The sequence below is a fragment of the Coptis chinensis genome, chromosome 8 (genome assembly GCF_015680905.1).
Source record: "Coptis chinensis isolate HL-2020 chromosome 8, ASM1568090v1, whole genome shotgun sequence".
Taxonomy (NCBI): domain Eukaryota; kingdom Viridiplantae; phylum Streptophyta; class Magnoliopsida; order Ranunculales; family Ranunculaceae; genus Coptis; species Coptis chinensis.
The window spans coordinates 87,613,408-87,635,787 of record NC_141463.1 but is presented as its reverse complement, the minus strand read 5'-3'; the positions used below and the strand labels follow the sequence as shown (position 1 = coordinate 87,635,787).

Below are 22,380 nucleotides of genomic sequence, written 5' to 3'. Positions count from 1 at the left end.
CACTCTGTAGGAACTTGGCAACCTACATAATAAAAGGGGCAAGGGTAGTTTTTCTTTCCCGTAGGAAGGTAGATGTGAAGAATAATTGGACATACCTGAGTGATTGCAAGAGTTCGATAAGAAAGTGCTCTTGGTGAATCCTCATCAGAAGAGCTATCAGAACTGCTTGCATCTTCATAAACATCAGAGTATGTGACTCAACATCACTTCGAGGGCCATTACCGTCTGTCTTAGATTGATGTTGAATGTCTTCTTTGCGATTCTGCGTAATGGAAAGCCCCCGGATCATTTTTTTAATCGCCAGTAAGCAAAATTCTATGAGTAAAGACCAACAGAATAGAACGCGGTAGAATGAAAATGAGATACCTTTTGTCTTTGCTGTGACTTGTGACTTCCGGATGTGCCCTTTATTCGAACCCAGTTAAAATCAAAAAAGGCACACCTAAATATATAGCTTTCTTCCCTAGCTCTTGTCTTTGTCTCCACATATATGTAACCAATGGTGTGTAGAATATCAACTCCAAAAGCTGTATTTTCAACACATAAGAAAAGAAATCATCTATCATACTCGACCATTTTAGTCACATGATTAGCTGGTTTGTGGTTGCAACCTTACTTTGTGGGCCTGAAGTTTAAAAAAAAAAGGGGTAAGCGGTAAGCCTCAACTTCATTTGAGGGGGCCTCGGTGGTGTGTGTTTTCTCATTAAATATCACAATTCGGGCAAAACAAATACTATCTTGAAAAGGCAATAGAGACAGATAGTACGTGCCTTGTAATCACTTGTTTAGGAGCAAATGCTGCATTCCTTTCTCTTGCATCCTCACCCTCCACAAACATTTAACTTTTCTTCCAAGCGGTCGAAATTTGGTTTGGTATTTAAGCCCTCTATTTTGTCTATCAAAGTCGGACTTCTCTTGGGCAAAGATATCTTTGTGAACCACCGGAATAGGAAAATCTTCTTAGGCGTGCAATATACCCATGCTTCATGAGAGCGAGTCTGTAAAAATTTGGGCTAACGAGCTAAACGAAATTTAGATATCGAGGTTTCTAAATTTAAAATACAAAAAGCGGATTCCCCAAGGAGTTTGATTTTCGAAATGGGTTTTGAGTTGGTATGATGAACACCCTATGTTTTGTTTTTTATAAGGTCAATGATTAACAATATTAGCTTTGATGGTAATTATAAATCTTAAATTGTTTCCCTTAACAATTTTTTCAGAAAAGGCAACAAACCCTAAAACTGAAAAAAATGTCAAGAAAATTAATACTCGCTATTCAAGTATGGACTAATTTCTTATCATAAAAAATCGAAAATGACCACATTACATTAAATATTAAAACATAAACTTAATGAGGTAAATATGCAAACCTTGTTGATCATGCGACTCGGTATTCTTTTCAGTACCAAGTGTTGGGAAATCTCCAAAACTCAAATCAAACCCATCAATCTTGGAGGATGGCACTCCCTATATGCAATGTAATTATCGAAAATAATTAGACTAAGTGATAAGAGCCCAAAACTGTAGTTTTAACCCCTTAATAATCATACTGTTAGACCAATTATGTGAATAATAAGTAAGAGTTAATACTGATTACGTGTTTTTATGCATTTCAGGCTTCAAAGTCCATTACGTGCAGAAATGTGCCACTTTAGCGAGATAAAGGAGCAAAAGTCAGCAGAACTTCCAAAGGCCGTATCTTTGGACTCAGACCTCGGAATTGGGCCTACCTTATGTCAAAACGACCGGCTCGGAAAGAGATTTCCAATGATCCAAGCCTTGACCCAATCAGAGGAGCAGAAGTGGATGAAAAGTCTGTGGAAGCCAACTGCAGCTGAAGAGGCCATTTTGGATTAAAGAAATTGGGTTTTGGGCCCGATTTTCCGGCCCAAAACATGACTCCAAGCCCATGCACGATTTTTGGATCTGGATGTATAAAAACAAAAGCTTAGCTCTTTGTTAATGGCAATTAGGTTAGGTAGCAAAGGCAGTTAGGTTAGGAAGCTAATGTAATGGAGTTTAGGGTTAGAAAAAGATAGATCTAGATTAGTTTTAGATCTAGATCTAGTTTTGAATCTCCATTTTTATTAGTTTTCATTTTCCTTGTTTTAATTTAAAGTATTAAAATATTGTTATTGCTTCATTAGATAAATCAAGTAGTTTATTATTGATCAAATTCGATTTTGTCATTTATCTATTGCTTAGATCTAATTTCATTTCTTGGTTGTTAGTCATTTAAGTAGTTATTGATGTTAGATTTTAATTATTGTTTGTTAAAGTTCATAAAGTTAGAATCTTTAGATTTAGTTGTCTTAAATTTATAATTAGTTTTAGTTTAAACACCAAACACATCACTCTCACCATTGTTCCTTTTGGGTTTGAGTAGTTGAATTCAATTTAGTCTTGATAGATTGAGAGTGGAACGAATTCCTTACTCATTATATTGCATGAATATGTTTTGAGAGTAGGAAATATTGATTTAAACGTAAGAACGGTAGGATTTCGTATTAGTGTTCTTGTTAACATTAATATTAGTGTTTTATTGTTTTTTCGGGTTATCAAATGGCGCCGCTGCCATCTTAATCTCGTTCAAGACAAGAATTCAATTGCTTGAATCCAAGGGGCAATCCCCCATTCTCTACCCACCCACCCTTTTAATTTTTAATTTTTGTTTCTTGATTTTTTGAACTGCTTTCATTTGTTTTAGGGAATAGGGCTGCGGATTCACGAGAAAAAACACTGCGGTGAAGGTATTTCTAAATTTTCGAAAATTCTGAAAATATTCATACATAATATTTAATGTGTTGTTGATTTACTAGAATATTTTCAGATTTTTCAGAGTTGGTTTACCTTGTAAAACAAATACGATCTTTACAGTGCTGCATTTCAGTTTTCACACCGTATGTTCTTGAAAAACAGACGAATAAGGTTACTTAGGGAGTTCTAAAAATTCTATAATTTTTACAGGAGTATCTATCCTAATCCAGGAGTTTGTAGTAAAAATTTGATGAGTTTTGATTTGTTTTGACCTCCTAAATAGTAGAGTGTTTCCAGTGTGTTTCTGCAGTGTTGCAAACACTTAATATCTGGAACACCATCCAATAAGGAGAGGTTGTAGACATCCAATTGCTCTAAAATTTTTACAGGAACAACTAGAATCTGTCAGGAGTCTCCAGTAAAAATTTGGAAATTTTTGGATTTGTTTTGATGGGTTAACCATTCGGTTGTTTGTATTGTGTCCGAAAACGGTTTCGCAAACTTTGGAGGGCTGTAGAGGGACTTTCACTGCTCCGATCGATCTGAAATTTTACAGGCTACTTGATAGACGTCTTAGCAAATTACTGTAAAAATTTCAGATTTTTTGAAGTACGATAAAAGGCCTAAAACTTGAAAACCCTGGAGCGCGCCCGCGCCCATGTTGAGCGCGACCCGCCCTTATTCACTGTAATTTCAACTTACCTTGAGCGCGCCCGCGCCCAACCCGCGCCCTACCCGCGCCCAACAAGGAAAATTCATCCGAACAGCCCAATTTTCATAGGTAAATGCATATTTTTATTCCTTAAAGTTATTAAGTGTTTCTAACTTGTTAAATACACTTAAATCGCGTATACAAGACGCTATTCAAACGCTGTAGCAAGGAGGCATTCGGTGCTCCTTTTCTTCCACTCCTCTTTCTTACGTCGAGGAGTTTTAATTCTAGTATAATCAGGCTTGTTTTTCATAGAAATAAATACAACACGCCTATCTAGAATTTCACACACTACACTTTGCATCAATGGCTAAAGAACAAGAGACTCCTCTCTCTCGATTTTTATAAAGCCCTAAACGATGGCCCTAAGTCGCGCATCGTTTTGCAAAACCTAGTGGGGATTTTCGAATCCCCCCTAATATATTTAACTTGTTACCGGTTTTTCATGGTTTAGACCACGAGAAGCCTTTACCAACACATCGCGTGGATAGACCCAAGTTCTCACTACATTCCATCATCCTAGCGTAAGTCCAGATCAAAGTTAAACTTAGGGTGTTTCCTTTCACCCTAAATTTTAAAGGCGGCGTCTTGGTTAACTGCCCAAACGCCAAACTCTGTGGACTCATGGGCTCAACTTGTTCAATTGTTCATGGAACAATTTTACCCACCACTAAAGACAGATGAAATGCTTCAAAAAGATTCATTTCTTCCATAATCCTCATGAATCCTTTTCGAGGAGGCCTGGAATCGTTTCATCGATCTTCTCATTGAATGCCCGCATCATAATCTTGCGAAAAGACACGCTTGTTCGTGCTTTCTTCAAGGGCTTTCACATTATCATAAGGAGGTTCTAGATATCGTATGTCGGGGTAGTTTTCTTAGTAAAGGAGCCTTTGAGGCTTATACATTCTTAGAAGATCAATCTAAGAGGAACAACAATTGGGGTAACGCGATTTCTCCGGCTCCTCTCCTTCTTCTTCGTGAGGTTAAACATGATCCCGAAGCTTAAAACTCTTTATCGATGCCCTCACTAAAAGGTAGATGCCATCTCTCGTTCAACAACAACCCACTCCAAATGAACATTAACTCTACTCGTTGTAATGTGCATTTGTAGTCTTGAGCATTCCGACTTCTATTGTCCTCTTATCTATACACAAACACCACCACAACCACCACACTTCAACCAGTTAACTTCAACATCAAGGACAAGGGAACTTAGGTGACCAGAATAGAGGTTTAGTACCTATAACCCGCACTATCAACATCAAGACATGAACGCCAACAAGCTTTAATTCCAATACAACCATCTACGACAAAGTAGTAGTGACCTTGTTGGAGAAACAAAATCAAATTATGCAACAAAACTCCAACTTGATGAAAGATCATCGATGATCAAAACTCTAATATGATGAAACAAACAATGCAAATGATGCAGTCTTTGTGCCAAAAGGTTATTGACATGTCTTCTAACCAAAATAATAACCAAACCGGGCGAGTTTTCAAGTCAAGCAAAGGCCTAATCCTAAGTCAACAAACACCGCTTTGAAATAAACAAGATTTTCTTGTAATGGTAATATAAACCAGGGGACCTACAGTGCAGTCACTACCCTTCGCTCAGGGCGCAGTAGTTGATAACCAAGTGACTATGCCTAAAGATTACCCGCAAACTAAAATGATACCATACCAAATACTATAATAGAAACCAGAAGACCCTACAACCGTAGAAGTACCGGTTAAACCACAACCAAAAAGGGAAAACATTACAAGACCCAATAATAGAAAGTGAAGACCCTACACCTAGAGGTTCCAATATGGACACCTAGTTGGAAAACGGCTAGAGATAAAGCAAAGACTAATAAAACTTTTATCCCTTCGCTAAAAATAGCGATAAAGCACCATATCCCCAAAGACTAGTTGTGTTTAAAAAGGACGAGAATTTTGATGAGATTAGGGAAGTGTTTAAAAATTTGACTATAAACCTACCTTTTCTAGAAGCTATAAAAGTCTACCCGACACGCTTAAGTTTCTAAAAGAGTTGTGCACCAAGAAGAGGAAAACCAACATACCCCACGAAGCATTCTTAATCCAACAATATCCCTCTTTATCCGAACATAACGGAATTGTTAAGTACAAGGACCCCGGTCCCTATCCATCAGACAATGCACCTTAGGTGATACCTTCATAACAACAACCGCTTTATTAGACACGGGGCGAGTGTTAACTTACTCCCTTTTTATTTATATAAACAACTGGTCTAACAATACTTCAACCAACCAAAATGACTTTGCAGTTAGCCGATCGTTCTATTAAGTATCCCAAGGGTGTAGTTGAAAATATTCTTGTTAAAGTTCAGATTTTTACTATCCCAACGACTTTGTTATTCTCGACACGGAAGTTGCTCATGATTCCATTCCCATCATCTTAGGGCGCCCTTTCTTGGCAACCGCCAATGCCCAAATCAATGTCGGGATGGCTCAATGACTCTTTCTTTTGGAAATCTTTCTGTAGAAGTTAACATGTTTAGACAAAAACAGGGACAACTAGGTTTGCCTATAGAAGGAGAAGTGAAGTCCATTGAGAGTTTTGTACCTCACATTAGTGCGGCTGACACTTTAGTCCCCACACTAGTAGATACCCCTCTTATGGAAGAAGACAAGGATCACAATTTCTACTCCCTAGACGTAGATAATATCGAGGAAGATTTCCTTCGACTCCTTGAGTTCTCTCCTATTGACATCCATTCATCTCTTGACGCCATGGCGGAAGAAGAATTTTTTTAAGCCCTCTATCCCAAAGGTGATTCTTCTTACCCACCTATTGAGGAATGTCTTGCATATCTCAAAGCCTCGATGATATAGACCTAAGAACACTAGTTGAACACCATTCACCCACCTCACATCCTCATGTCACTCATTCACCTTCCATCACGAATGTTCCTCGCCCTCTACCTTTTCAAAGAACCATTGAGTTTGTACTTGACCTTGGCGTTTCTCCTATGCTTCATAACTATCTAAAACCAACTGGTGAAGAAGTAACACCCAAGGATAAGCCACGACACTTTTTCATTTTTTCCATTTTTTCCTTCTCACAATTATCCACATCCTAATGATCTTCCACAACCATCAATTTTCTCATGTTCATTTACTTGGCATTCCTTCACAAAGAAGAAACTGTATGCTCGATTAGGTTTTAGATCTATAAGGCTTTACTCTCATTCCACTAAGCTACATCATAGGAAATCTTGGTGCTTAATTACGTTTGATGGTGCATTCCATGTTAATTATTTGTGGAAAGACCCACAACTTTTTAGATTATTGATATATGGGAAACCGCATGTAAATACATATATATCACTTTAAGTCTAGGAATCGACTTTAAAAAGACCCGTTTTAAAACAAATTTTTACAAACCTGTTTTCAAAAATTTGTTTGGGGGTGGGGTGTTTGGTTTTTCCATTCTTGATCACTCAAATTCCTATTCTTACCCCCACCTCACTCCCTTGAAGAGTAGTTAGATTTCTTCTTGTTTGTCGTTTTGATGTTGTTTTTTATTATTTTTAGTAGATAGGATGTTACGTTGTTAAATTCCGTAGTTAACTTTGAATTTGGTAGTTAAATGTTGTTTGAATTTCAATTTTAATATAATGTGGTTCTTTTCAAATTGTGCATGGATTTTATTGTTAATCCCACCTTCCCGAATTGTTTGGGGGTGGTATTATTTATTATATCATGATTTGTAGAAGATCCTCCATTTTAGAGTTTGTTTTGGAGTGAAGGTTGAGAATATTGTCGTAATTGACATACCTATGATTAGATGTGGTGGTAGGATGAAATCTAAGAGAGTTTAGAAGTTACTAGTCTAAATCCAATATGAAAGATATTAGGGTTGTTTTAGAATCAAGAATATGAGTTGTTTCCGTTTTCGGGTTCGAAAATTTTATTGTTTCCGGAAATTGCCTTAAAGTTTTTTTTTTTTTTTTTGGCAACCTACCGATTCGTTTTAACAATTCAAAACCTATATAAACTTCCTTCTTTCTACACTAACAAACCACAATACATTCCACCATCATCCCGCCCATCCACTCCAAGTTTTACTTTCTTTTTCATCTAAACTCCGGTTTCATTTCTTCAGGCCCGCCTACGCTTCATCGAGCGCAAGGCCTCTTCACATTTTTGAAAATTTAGTTAGAGGCCTGCCGCCAAGCTTTGCCGAAGACCAATTCACTCATCTATCGACTAGAGCGCCACCATTGCCAAGTTGGCGACCAATTCAAAACCAAACACTGGAATTCTAAAATTTGAGGCGACTCGCGCTCTATAATGAAGCGCCAGCGCCGACTTCCGTGGACCAGAAAAATTCCAGTTTTCTCTGGGTAGTTTCGATCATTCACAGCTATTCCAGAGCGTAATTTTGAGATGACATCTCCTACATTGATACCGAACAATCTTTCAAGATTTGTTTCAAAGCACTACTTATGGTGCTTGGTTTCATGAGGTGATCACACACGTAGTGGGGACTGCTTATGCTTCTTGCAAGCATTTGTTCTTGGACTTGCCATGCCCATTTGAAATACAAGACCCATGATGCTATTGGGTAGATAATATGCATGTCTACACTTATGACTTTTTGTATGAGGCTTATGGGTCCGACATTTTCCGTGTAGAGGACCAAGGGACATATAATGTAGCCCTTTGGTAGCTTGTCCCTTAATGTGATACGGTAATGTTCTTTATCATGCTAAACATATTAGGGGGTGACATTTTTCTTCCTGCTAATGATGCCACTTCATGCGATGTTTTCCTTGCTTTAGCTGAGGAATGCCCGCTATATGACCTTCCTAAGACCTTTAATGTCTAGTTTAGCACAAGCCCATAGCATGAGGCATAAGTATCTTCTTATGCCTATAGTAGTTTGTCGTATTATGATATGTTTCTTCCCTGTTTTTTGTGCCCGCTTTCACGGACCGGGTTGGGGTCGATATTGTGAGACCCACCAATTCTATTATTCGATCTTTCCGCAATAATGACTTGGCAAGGGTGGAGGATACAACCTCATCGAGGTTGCACCTTACACCCCATCCCACCAAGTGGCTTTTAATAGGTTAGCAATCATAGATGATAAATGGCGCGGCGACATGGCAAATTATCATGGCATGGCAGACGCCAAGTAACCTCACTTCTTTATAGAAGAGGAGGATGACGAATGCTTACTGGAGTGGAGGTAGTTTTAGTTTCGGTTAGTGTGCGCTTATGTCCCAAGCAATTTAATTACATTAACCCCATAATGGGTGGAACTCTTATAGAGTTAAGTCCGGTTTTTTTTCCTATATTAGTATGTTCTAACTTTGTTTTGCGATGTTCCGAATTTCCGCATTTCCATGGTATTTTTCTACCCTCTTTATTTAAATGCTTTGAGGACAAAGCATGCTTTGTTTGGGGGGCATAGAAATACGTGTAATTAAGGCATCCGTTAGGATATAGATATGTATAATATGCACTTGTTTTCTAGTTAAAATTTCAAAAATTCAAAAATATAAATAAAAAGTATGCTATACACTTAGGAATATTGGTATTGTTTTCTTTCTCCATGCTCTTAACAATCTAGAAGTCTCAATGTCATTTGCATCGTAATAATTGTTAGAAACTTAGGTTAATATGTAGGTAATAATCTTTGCATCTATCTATAAATTTATTACATGAGTATCTATGATTGTTAGCGTGAAGTTTTTAAATCTAGGCTAGAGTACTTTATTCTACAAATCCTGGTGGAGAATATAGCCTAAAGCCTTATATGAGCGAAACATTTGAGAAATGACACAAGGGAGAAGTAAAATCCGATAGAGAAATCACACGTCCACTTGCTTGATCACTAAACCATATCCTAAGCGAGAATTTAGGCCCTCTTTGGATCGATATAGCCAAAAATTCAAACCTATGAATTATTTTCCGCTAGTCGCCCCTCTGAGCCTTTCTTTAGCCTTCCATAAACCACAATTCATTTACCCCCGTTACAAAAACAAAACAAAATAAAAAAATATAATAAATCAACCTACCCAATCTAGAATAAGTCCGAGAATAGAAATGAGTGAAGAAAGAAGAAGAGAAAAACGTGGTAAACAAAAAGTTAGTTAATTGCTTCCGGAAAATAAAGAAAAGAAGTTTCCATCCAAAGAAAAGAAAAAAAAAAAAAAATAAATAAAAACTCCAAAAAAATAGAATAAAAGGGAGTCAAAGGCCAAAGAAAAGAAAAAAATACGGCTAAGGATGGAAACAAAGTGTAGAAGCAAAAAAAATAACAAGGTTTTCTAGTTACATACATAATATGAAGACTCTATTATCTCTCAGACTTGTCCTCTAGAATATCCATTTCCTTCCTTCTTAAACCATCTCCTAATCCCCATGAACACCTAATAAAGACCTCTAGCTCAATTAGGAATAGGTTAGTGTGATAGTAAGTGGCGGATGTGTTTGATCGACCCTATTCCTTTGTGTCATTGAGATTGTAAAGGTAAAGTGTGCCCACCGCACACCGGAGAGCGAAAACTTGAGGGAAAAATCGAGTGGTTTTGTCTTGACATTTATGTGAGGACCTACTTAAGGACGCTTATTCCGAAGTTTTCGAAACGGACTGCTATTACATTTCATAAGATTACTCATTGTTATATGTTTATTTTAGATGATTGATTATTATGCATATATTAGCTTAAGGTTCCATCGGGTTATTCTTATGTAATTGCTAGAGAGATGTATAGATAGTTGAGCATGAATAAGGAAACAATAGTTTTATTTTCTTAGTCGCCAGAAGTATAGATGAAGTTTGTGAGTACCTTCACTCGAAAACTCTCACGAGGCTATAACTCGTCCACTAGGGAATTCATAGTGGTTTAAGGCCTTGTTGCATATGGTCAATGCAATCGCACTCAAATAAACGAGAGTAGTTAGAACTCCATTTTTGGTCACTTATTCTAATTTCTCATATTTGCTTGAGGACAAGCAAAATGTTTGTTTAGGGTGGTTTGATAAGAGCCCAAAACTGTAGTTTTAACCCCTTAATAATCATACATTAGACCAATTATGTGAATAATAAGTAAGAGTTAATACTGATTACGTGTTTTATGCATTTCGGGCTTCAAAGTCCATTACGCGATGCGAAATGTGCCACTTTAGCGAGATAAAGGAGCAAAAGTCAGCAGAACTTCCAAAGGCCGTATCTTTGGACTCAGACCTCGGAATTGGGCCTACCTTATGTCAAAACGACCGACTCGGAAAGAGCTTTCCAATGGTCCAAGCCTTGACCCAATCAGAGGAGCAGAAGTGGATGAAAAGTCTGTGGAAGCCAACTGCAGCTGAAGAGGCCATTTTGGATTAAAGAAATTGGGTTTTGGGCCCGATTTTCCGGCCCAAAACATGACTCCAAGCCCATGCACGATTTTTGGATCTGGATGTATAAAAACAAAAGCTTAGCTCTTTGTTAATGGCAATTAGGTTAGGTAGCAAAGGCAGTTAGGTTAGGAAGCTAATGTAATGGAGTTTAGGGTTAGAAAAAGATAGATCTAGATTAGTTTTTAGATCTAGATCTAGTTTTGAATCTCCATTTTTATTAGTTTTCATTTTCCTTGTTTTAATTTAAAGTATTAAAATATTGTTATTGCTTCATTAGATAAATCAAGTAGTTTATTATTGATCAAATTCGATTTTGTCATTTATCTATTGCTTAGATCTAATTTCATTTCTTGGTTGTTAGTCATTTCGTAGTTATTGATGTTAGATTTTAATTATTGTTTGTTAAAGTTCATAAAGTTAGAATCTTTAGATTTAGTTGTCTTAAATTTATAATTAGTTTTAGTTTAAACACCAAACACATCACTCTCACCATTGTTCCTTTTGGGTTTGAGTAGTTGAATTCAATTTAGTCTTGATAGATTGAGAGTGGAACGAATTCCTTACTCATTATATTGCATGAATATGTTTTGAGAGTAGGAAATATTGATTTAAACGTAAGAACGGTAGGATTTCGTATTAGTGTTCTTGTTAACATTAATATTAGTGTTTTATTGTTTTTTCGGGTTATCACTAAGCATGATGAAATCAGACTTTCTAATTGCAGCATTGACAGAATCATATATTAAACAACAAAAGCAAGCCATAATGTTCCAGGAAGTGCACATTTAACTACAGTATTTAAGAGAGAAGAAAATAAATCATTTCACGAATATTTGTTAGAAACTTAGAATGTACTTCAGAGTTGAGAATGTATATACACATGCATTGTACATAATAAACCATCTAAAAGCATTACCAATCTTTTGCTAGCTTAAGCCACACCCCATGCAGCAGAATTTTCAAACATGGGTTCAGCAAACCGCGATAGCTGAGAGCTCCCAGGTCTTGTTTCTGCACTATGAGGACGTGCTGCCGCCATTGATGTTTCTGATTGTTTACAATTCAACAGATCCAAACTCATCATCACAAATCATCATATGAGCAATGTAGAATCACCAAAGGCTTGCTATTTTAGACAATTAGTAGAATTCATATGATTATCTTAGTTGTTCGCACTTGATATAAGAGAAGCCACAAGCTTTTCAACACACACAAGAAAGTGATGAAAAGAGTTCGAGATGTTCTCGTGGTACCTTAGTGGCTTAGCATAAGTCACCACTCGACAGCATTTCTCCAACAGTATGAACCTCGCATGCATCAAACAATTACACATTTATTAGTAATATAAATGAAAATAAGAACTTCATATTAAAATAGCTAATAGAAAGAAGAAGAAAAAATAAACAAAAACTAACCAGGGGTTTACGATCCCCCGCCGACTACTAATTGCTCAAAATATCTCGACATCCGCCATCCGCACTTAAACTTAAATACACAAAAAAGGCCTTGGTTTGTTTACAACAAGGCAAGTCACTTTTATAAAACCAATAAAAAGATTTGACAGCTAAAGAGTTCATTATATTATTACAACTAGACAAGACTAACCACATAAAATTTCAAGGCATGACAACACACCCAAAAAGTTCCAAGTCATGGCAACCACAACCACATAAAAATATGTCTTGAGCTTCAACTAAAGCAAGAAGAGCAAAAGTAGAGAAATCCAAAAAGGTCTAAAACCTACAAACATCAATCATACTTCAATCGCCCATCAAGCCAAGCTATATACCCTCCTTCAAGCCAAGCATTCAAAGTTTCATTACCATCTTGTGGACCATCATAAACAGTAGCATCGAACCAATACTTCATCAATATACACTCTTCTCTCTCCACCAACCGAAATTCGCCATGACAAATTTTTGCACTTAAATCAATAGACCCTTTAGCAACTTCGTACCAAACTTATCTAGTAATGTGACTCTAGGGCTGTTCAAAGCCGACCCAAAAAGCAGGAGTCAAGTTCGAGGGGTTGCCGGAGAATGGCGTTGAGCGAACTTGAACCAACTTCAGTTCGGGTGTAGTCACACCCATATATGCTTTGGCATTGGTCGTCACATTATTGCCTTTCGTCGTAGTATTGCCTAGTTGTTGTTGAAGGAGAACCTATGCGGGTATAGATGAAGACATGACAATTTTAAAGTGTGGTTCACATATTACTAACTCTAACCATTAACCGTAATTGCCAAGAAAAAACTGACCTTGAGCATTGATTTGACCTCAGACATGTCTGTCTCGACCTTTGATTTAAAATTAGCCACATCGGCCTCAACCTTTGCAATTGATGTAGCAGCCATTTGGTTGAGTAAAGCGCTTATGACAGGAGCATGTTGTAGCTGCTTCCTAGAAACATTAGAACCAACTCCACGAACACGGTTCTTCTTATCCTTGCCAAGTACTTCAGTCAATGCATCGGAGTCGATGTCTCCCGTGTCAGTCTCTCCAGATGCTAGTCTTCTTTCTTTAACTGCTTTCACTTGATCCTGCATTTATTTGTTTTTTTTTTTTTTAAAAGCAATCAAATAGCCCAAAATATACCCGGTAGCAATCAAAAACTGAAGTTACAAAATAGAAGCAGTAAAACTTCTACTCACATATTTTTCCCGAGCACTTTCCAAAACTGTTCCATCACTGCGTTCACGACCCTTAAGCCAATCATCAACTCGAGTTATTTTTGCTTGAGGGTTTTGTTGTTGCTACAGGCAAATAATCAATGCTTAGTAATAGTGCTTCAAAAAGGACGACAATAGTATTCATATCTATATACATAATCAAAAGGGTTAATAATTTAAAAAATAATACGTACCAAATCGTTATGCCTTTGGGAGAAGGTTCTCCTACCATTAGTACTACCAATAGTATTCATGGACCTATTTGCCGCATTTTTCGCATTCCTTTCTTTTACTTTAGTCTGAAGCTCATAGTCGACAAAATCTACCCAAAGAGCGGGATTAATAGCGGTGGGCAGTTTTCCTTAGTCGCTTCAATGCTTTCAGCTTTCTCCAAAAACTTTGCCCTCAGTATGTCTTTACGGTCCTAAGTTTTTGAGAATAATTTGTCTCGACCAACGGATCGAGCTTCAAAGTTTTCGACATTAAATTCAATTCCTCCTATCATGAGTACAGTTGATAAGAAACAATATATTAAGACATAGCTTAGCTTAATGGTAAAGTTGATTATTTAATTAACACATTAAATAAATAAATAAAAATAATTACCGTCAAGGCTTTCCAAATTGCATCCTTAAAGCCACCATCCACTAGTCTCCAATCCTTGGTGTTGATAGGGATATTAAGCCTCACTTGGTTCCCTATTGCAGTTTTGAACTTGCTTGCATTTTGTCCAACAATTTGGCCTTAGGCCATAACTCAACAAGCACTTTCCCGGAGGGACCCATTAATTGTGTCTTCTTGGATGATTGAGAAATACATTGACCTGTGGGAGAAGAGGCATCTGATGCAGTACGGTGTGCAGTTGTACCACCTGATTCCATTATTTAAAAATAGCCTAACAATTTCCAACAACATTTGAAAACAAATTATTAAGGATTTCATAACACTTAAAATATGACATAACCAATTATTCAAAAAGAACGAAAAGAAATAAAAGAATATGCACTATCAAATTAACCATAATATCCAAAATTAATTTTCCAAACTACTAGAAAATCTTAAGATGATCATAAAAAAAGGAAGGCAAGCATTTGAACATATTTTCAAAATTATTGCACACTACAATCAACGACGTGGTTCTAGCAGTGATCTCAAATGAGGTTGCTCTGCAAGAGTAGATTGGAAGTCTTCTGGTTCTGGTGCTTCTAGCTTGTCCACTTCGTTAGTCATTTGCCTTGGTGAATGTATGACCACCCACCAATCAGGATATTTCAAATCCCTCGAATAGAATACTTGATTGGCTTCTTTGGCACAAATGGCTGGCTCATCTAACATTTTGTCGGAACTCTTGAGCCGATTAAAATTTACCACCACCAAGTTAGAGTCTAGGCATAACTTACATCCATTGGTCTTATCTTCCACCCTAACCCAATCACAATAAAACACCACTTCCTTGAAATTTGTGTAATTCACCTCTAGTATCTGTTTGATGACTCCATACCACCTAACAGACGCATCGATATGATTTTTATCTTTCCTACTTGATGTAAATGTAGTAATTGCACTCATGCAAACACCACAGTCTTGCGTAAGAACGGTTTCATCGTGAGACTTAGTAGAAAATACATAACCATTGATCGCGATACTTTTCGAAAGTTTTAGCTTTGAACAATGGTCCTCTAGCAAAGAACCACAATTCAGATGAAGTGTCGCCATTCTCCAACAACTACAGAAAAAACATACCACAATTCAAAAGTGAAAATAACATAAAAACATAACTTACTATCCTAATTAACAAATACCTTATTATATAACCAATCGATAAAATCTGTTTTGTATCTCTACTACTGCCTTTGTTATCCCTTTTCTGCTGCCTCGGGAACTAGATTGCAAAGACTCACGATACTCAGTACAATTTATTCAAATAAGTTAGTATATATGTGTGAATTTATTAATAGGGAAGTAAACATTCATGCCAAACACTAACACCTGTAGTGATCATCAAGTCCATCGACTTCCAAACGGAAAAGTAGCCATCTACGGATTTGTACAAATTGCTCCTTCGACAAAATCACATCTTTACCTTCAAGCACAGAACCCTCATCGTTATATTCATCATTTTCATCTAGAAACACTTGACCATTGGTTTTGTGATTCTTGGGCTGTGAATTTGGAATGTACTCCATTGCATACCTAATAGACTCTAAGACAAGATACGACTCTGCAATCGATCCTTCAACAAATCGTTTGTTACTGGGTATATCTTTGCACTCCTTCATTGACCTAATTAAGTGATAAACCCATGAATGCATTTATTAATTTTATTTAAAAGCAAGGAAAAAAGAATTGGGATTGAAAGAAGGATTATTTACCGTTCAAACGGATACATCCAACGATTTTGAGCTGGTCCACACATTAATGCCTCATCAGCTAGATGCACAACAAGGTGAATGCTAATATCAAAAAATGATGGTGGAAAGTACTTTTCCAGCACGCACAACGCCTCTACAACCATGTACTTGGCATCTTGGATTTCTTTCCGAATTACAACTTTCGAACACAAAAGGTTAAAAAATAAGCTTATCTGATGAAGAGCTTTCCGCAAATCAGGATGAGTTGGAAAAACATGTTGAAGTAGCACGGGCAAAAGATATTGCATAATCACATGATAGTCGTGTGACTTCATTACAAGCAAACCAGGTGGATCAAGACTGACAATGTTACTCAGATTAGATGAAAAACCTGAAGGGAGCCTCAAAGTTTTCAAAGTTTTAAGGAAATCCATCTTCTCTTCTTTATCTAGGAAGAACGGTGCTGTAGGTTTAACTTGTTTCCCACTTGCAGGGTCAGTTTGCATCCACTGATCCCGGTGTATGCCAAGTTCCCTCATATCATCTCGTGCCTGGACTGTATCTTTCGATTTGTCTTTCTTATTAAAGATCATGTCTAGTATGTGCTCTGCAACATTCTTTTCAATGTGCATCACATCAATAACATGACGAACTTTGTGATAGATCTAGTAAACAAGGAAAAACAATATGGACTTTCTATACCAGGCCGATGTAACTTCATTACCTTCATTGTCGTCAACCACAATTTGACCACCTCTCTTCCGCTTCTGACCAGGTTTATACTTCACATAACTCAATGTTTGCAAAAGTACATCGCCATTTAATCGTTGAGGAGGATTTCTACGCTCTTCTTTCTTGCTACCCACTAGCCCCAAGTACTTGCCGTTCCTGAACGGGTGATTGCCTTTAAGAAATATACGGTAATCTAAGTATACATTTTTCCTACTAGACTTCAAATATATGGAAGGAGTATTGTCACCACAAACAGGGACAAGCTTTGTAACCATGTGTTACACAGCCCCGCTAAGTTTCCATATCTTGCAGCAAATCATGGATACCCCACATTAGCATAGCCTTCAAAGTGAAGTTTTCTTTTGTTCATGTCATAAGCCGGCACTCCTTTCCACAACTCTTTTAACTCATCGCATAAATGGTTCAAGAAAAACATTGATGTCTCCTTTTGGTGCCTTTGGACCGGTATAAATAAAGACAACATCTGAAACTCTGCTTTCATGCACATAGAAGGGGAGATTGTAAGGCACACGTGATAACAGGCCAACAACTATAACTAGTAGATTGAATGCCACGTGGATTAAACCCATCGGTTGCAATTGCAAGCCAAACATTGCGCTGCTCATTAGCAAAGTTTGGCCATTTTTCTTTACAAATTTTCCACTGACCTGAATCAATTGGATGACGCATATAAGCCGCAGAAGTCTCTGCTCGTGCATGCCATGTCATCTCATGCACTATCCACGGTATAGTATACAACCGCTTGAGTCTTGGAATTAAAGGAAAATGTCTTAGTACCTTGTTAGGCTCCTTGGAATTCTTCTTCCCTTTACTCCCCTCCTTAACTTTAAACCTTGGTGCTTGGCACTCGGGACATTCTGTCAAATCTTTGTTCGTCTTCCAATATAAGATACAATTGTTCTCACATGTATGAATGCACGTAGCCTTCATCCCTAAGTCTTTCAACATCTCCTTCATTACCGGATACTTTTCAGGGAGGGTGTTACCTTTAGGCAACCATCGCCTCAACAAGGATAAGAGTACTGTCATACCAGTTCCAGACCAACAAAATTCTTTCTTTACATTATGAAGTTCTACAAGTGCTGAGAGAGTTGTCTCAGGACCTTCACATGTAGGATACAATTTTTTAGTTGCCTTTTTCTTATAATCGTAATACCTCTTTCCTAAGTCTGGTTCAGGAACATAAGGCTCATCAAATTCAATTCCCAAACTGTCATCACCTGCCACCGCATCACCATGTAATCCAAAAGCAGAGTCGACAAAGTTTCTCATCCCAATCCCAACATCCCTAATGGTTTCTTCCTCAGTGTCCCCCATCTCAAACCCATCATCATCCGAGGTTTTTTCTCCAATATTTGCAACCAATGGAGGATGAACAGCAGTGTTAGATAAGTCCTCACCATGAAAAGTCCATACACGATAGGACTTCTCTATACCTTTTGAGATTAAATGGTATCCAACCTCTTTATACGTCAACCAATACCTATTCCGACACTTCTTGCACGGGTAAGGACACTTCTTCCCGCCCAACTTCCACTCTGCAAATTTAAGAAAAACCTCAACTCCCAATGAATAGACTACGCCGCCTCTTTCGTTTTCACTCATCCATTCTTTATCTATTGGTTATGACATTCTATACTATATTTAGACACCAAGGGAAATAATGATCAGCATAAATAACAGACAACTAGCTATCCAAGTACAACCAAAAAACAAGAAACAAACGGCATCATAAATATAAATAACAGAAACTTTATATACATAAAATAAAAACCAAATAAAACCAATAAGTCCAATAAGTCCAACACGTGCGCTAAATACAAACACGTTTAAATACTACGTAGCTCGCAAGATAAAACCAATGCATAAATGATCTGGAAGTTATGATTATAATCATGCATAATTACTAGTTCATTAACCCCCATACTGAAATGAGCTCCATACTCAAACCTATATAATCCAATTTAATCTTCGTCTATTTTCGATATGACTTAACCTTACTTTTGAAACAATGTCGCCTAACATATCACTAGTCGTTCATAGGATGTGCAAATTATACAAGCATTGTCAGAATTCAGTAGCAACCTCTTATTTTATCATCAGCATTGCAAAATATAAACTCGCATAATACAGTAATTCAACCAAACTAAATATTCAAGTGTGTACAATAATGATATATCTTTCTCAATAGCATCGCAGAGAAAAAAAAAATTTGGAGAAAGAAAACTACTTCAACAACTATATCTAAGATAACATCCAGTACTTAAGATTCCAAAATATTTTAAATTTCAGCACTTGACAATGTGTAACTCAATACATTGAGTACAATACCATAAATTGTTTGTTTAACATAGAGTTACCATCATCATAAAATGTAACAGGAACAAAACATGTAATTTATTCTAAAAAACAAAAACATAAACCGTCGATTAAACCCCCATTTTACCCCTCTCTAACAACAGCATGAAAATTGTCATAATCAAATAGGAACATATCTTTTAACAACATGTTTACCAAAGAAACAATGCAAAGACTAGCAGCCAAACCACCAATAACACTAGTAACAACCGCAGTTCTAGGACCCGACGCAACTTAATAAAAAGCCCCAGTACCCAAACCAGCTAAAACATTATTCAACAACTATATCTAGATTCATTAAACAAGGTAGACTCAAAAGTAGAGTGAGCACCGATTGGAAGCTTACCGAATTTTGAACTTCCACTTTTGATCAGTCCACTTCGTTACCAATAGTCCACTGGAATTCTACAAATAATTAAACCAGGAGAATGAGAGAGAGAAAGAAAAAATTGATTTTTCAATCGATAAAAAAAAACAATATGGTAAAAATTGATGTGACGAATCGGTAAACAAATTGACTCGAAGTCGAAATCGAGAGAGTCAACTCACTAACCTGGGGTTTTAGAAAGTTGGAGAAGTAGAGAAAGAAATCGCAAGACTGTTTCACAAGATTAGGGTTCTTAAGAGAGTTTTTTCTTTTGTTTCCTTCCTAACTTAAAAACGGCGAAATTAGAATTGGCTAATTAAGTGTTAGCCAAAAAAAAGCGGGACGCTCAAATTAGAATTGGCTAATTAAGTGTTAGCCGAAAAAAAAAAAGGGGGGGAAAGAATGAAAGCCAAGCGCGTGACCAAATACTGGCCCACTTCCGGTTTTTTCTTTTCTTTTTCAAATTATTTTAATTTTGTTGCCTAATTTTCTACTTTTCTCACGGATATAAGTGTTAGCATATCCAAGAAAATTGTGAAAATATTATTATATTATAATTCAAGATTTTAAGTAACACTTGCGGTCATAAGTAACGGATATATCCGTTACTTAATGAGTAACAATTATTTCCGTTACTTATTGAAAATTTGCCCTGTTACAAAATAGCAGTTATGGTGTAGTGATAGTAAAACTTTGCAGCGGCAATTTTGCGGTATATTGAACTCAATGTGTTTAACAAGCAATCGAAGTTTATGGCTTACTAAAGATTTTTTCAAGGAAAGCCCAAAGAAGTACATATTCCCATGCCTGAATATCCCTAGTTGTTGATGAGAGAAATAGCTCTAATTAATTTAGATTTTAGCATCTAAAATGACACCTCCAGAGCTCAAAATCTAGATTCCGAGAAGGTCCAAAATATGGTGTGGAACTTCCAACTGGATGAGCTTGCCCTCTGTCAAAGAGAAATAAAAGAACAGCTGAAGAGTATGATACACTAACATTCATCAAATTCAAAGATAGTCATAGTCTATTAAAATAGGAGGTTACCATATAAAAATTATTAAAAGTTGGAGGATCCAATCAATATGTAAATTATAAAAATGCAAAGTGAACTTTTCAATTCCATTAGATGTCAAAGTAAGGCTTGACTTGTGATTCAGGGCACACCTACTACAGACCTACTCACAAGAATTAGCACAAAGTACTCAACCGGTTAATCTCCTCATCAATTGAAGCCGTTCCAATATGGTACAATAAGTTACTAAAAAAAAAAACAGGGAGAACAAAGCAGAAAATGAGAACAAGAGCTAATATATATGATATGATGGTGATGATTGTTTTTAATCTTTTTTCTTTTACATTTCAGTTTTTGCCTGTTAGATCTATCATTTACCGATTGATGGACTCTTTATCAAAAACAAATTATATATATATATATATATATATATATATATATATATATATATATATATATATATATATATATAAAAGTATTTCAACAATGAATTAGTGTATGATTTTTTGTAGATATAATCTACTCTTCATGTATTATATCTCTACAAAAATTAGCTCAATCCAATATTTCTAGCCTTGTCAAACTTAAAATTATTTCTAGACCGTTAGATAAAATTGCAAACTTAAACACTGGAAGATGACAAAGTTCCACATATTGGATTGAGCTAATTTTTTGTAGAGATATAATCCATGAAGAGTAGATTATATCTACAAAAAATCATACACTAATTCATTGTTGAAATGCACTGTTGAAATAAACTTTTTAGGATAGGATGTACAATAAATATATATATATATATATATATCATATATATATATATATATATATATATATATATATAATCGCAATACAAAAAAGTTAATAACGATAAGAGAAAAAAGTATACCTGTAACTGTTGTAATTGTTACTCAGATAACAAATTCCAAGCCATCATTCATGATCAATTTAGGTTCATCACCTTCATTGTTAAATGCAATGCTCCGAAAGATCAACCATGAGAAAGAGGAAGGAACAACACTAGAAAAGACTAAAGGTAGGGGTTTATTGTTCAATTGAACGTAAAGCTTAATTGATAAAAAACTAAATTGGAAATGAATTCGTAATCAAAAGGATTTTTTGGCGGGTAATCGATCAAAACCTTTAATGATTCGGATACTTTATTCTTTCAACTTCAATGACTATCCGAGTTTATTGGGGTGGTTTATTAGGGTTTCAACTTCAATGACTTTATTGGGGTTTATTGTTCATTTCCAATTCATTTCCAATTTGGCAGGTAATAACTCGGAGGAAATCACTGTTTACTTGAAGACACATGCAATTCATGAAAAATATAATGGGCTTGAAGCCCAAGTTAAAGTTAAGGACACAAAACAATATTTCCGTATATGGGTCCTTTCTCTGTTTCGTCTTCAAAAATCTTTAACAAACCACTTTCCGTATACTTTAACAGTAGCCAAGCTATATCCAAATTAAAAGAAGGAAAAATAAATGTTATAATGTATGCACTCTCATACAAACTTCGGTGCAGACTTCGCATTTTAGCAACTATGCATATCCAGACACACCGTTGCCTCACCTGCAAGGATTGTCGTTATTGCACATAGCATTTTAGTAGTGTTAAACAAACCCAACTTAATATTCGTCATGGCTTAAGGTATTGGTAAGGTATGCAGTATGCTATTACTAATGGTCTCTAGCTCCTGCAATCCTGTAACTAACAACAGTAACTAGCTGTACATCACGCCGAGAACATTTGGCAGGTAAGCTTACACACTCAGAGTCCTGTAACTAACAACAGTAGTAACCAGCTACACATCACGCTGAAAACATTTGGCAGGTAAACTTACACACTTTGACACTCTTCTGTGTGAAAGCATTTGTTGTTTGGGTCTTAAAATCAAATTTAAGATGGGCGTTCTCCACTGTGACCAGCAGAATAATATCAAAACAAAAAAATATTCAATGAGTCTGATAGGTCTAATAAAAGGAAGTGAATATTCTAAGAGAGAGAAAAGG

General features: G+C 36.4%; 2 long non-coding RNA genes across 2 annotated transcripts in view; both read right to left on the bottom strand.

Annotated features, from left to right (window-relative positions):
* LOC147483930 (uncharacterized) overlaps window positions 1-21,666 on the bottom strand; it is a 53,525-nt gene extending 31,859 nt beyond the window's left edge. The window contains exons 1-2 of the long non-coding RNA XR_015205947.1: window positions 21,251-21,666; window positions 20,111-20,301 (exon numbers count right to left, since the gene is read on the bottom strand). This is a non-coding gene — a long non-coding RNA (uncharacterized LOC147483930). The remainder of the gene's footprint in view (window positions 1-20,110; window positions 20,302-21,250) is intronic.
* On the bottom strand, window positions 13,267-13,746 carry LOC147483931 (uncharacterized). The gene is made up of 3 exons (XR_015203969.1): window positions 13,715-13,746; window positions 13,503-13,604; window positions 13,267-13,391 (listed from the first exon to the last, which is right to left on the bottom strand). It is a non-coding gene; the product is annotated as an uncharacterized LOC147483931 (long non-coding RNA).
* Window positions 21,667-22,380: the final 714 nt, after the last annotated feature.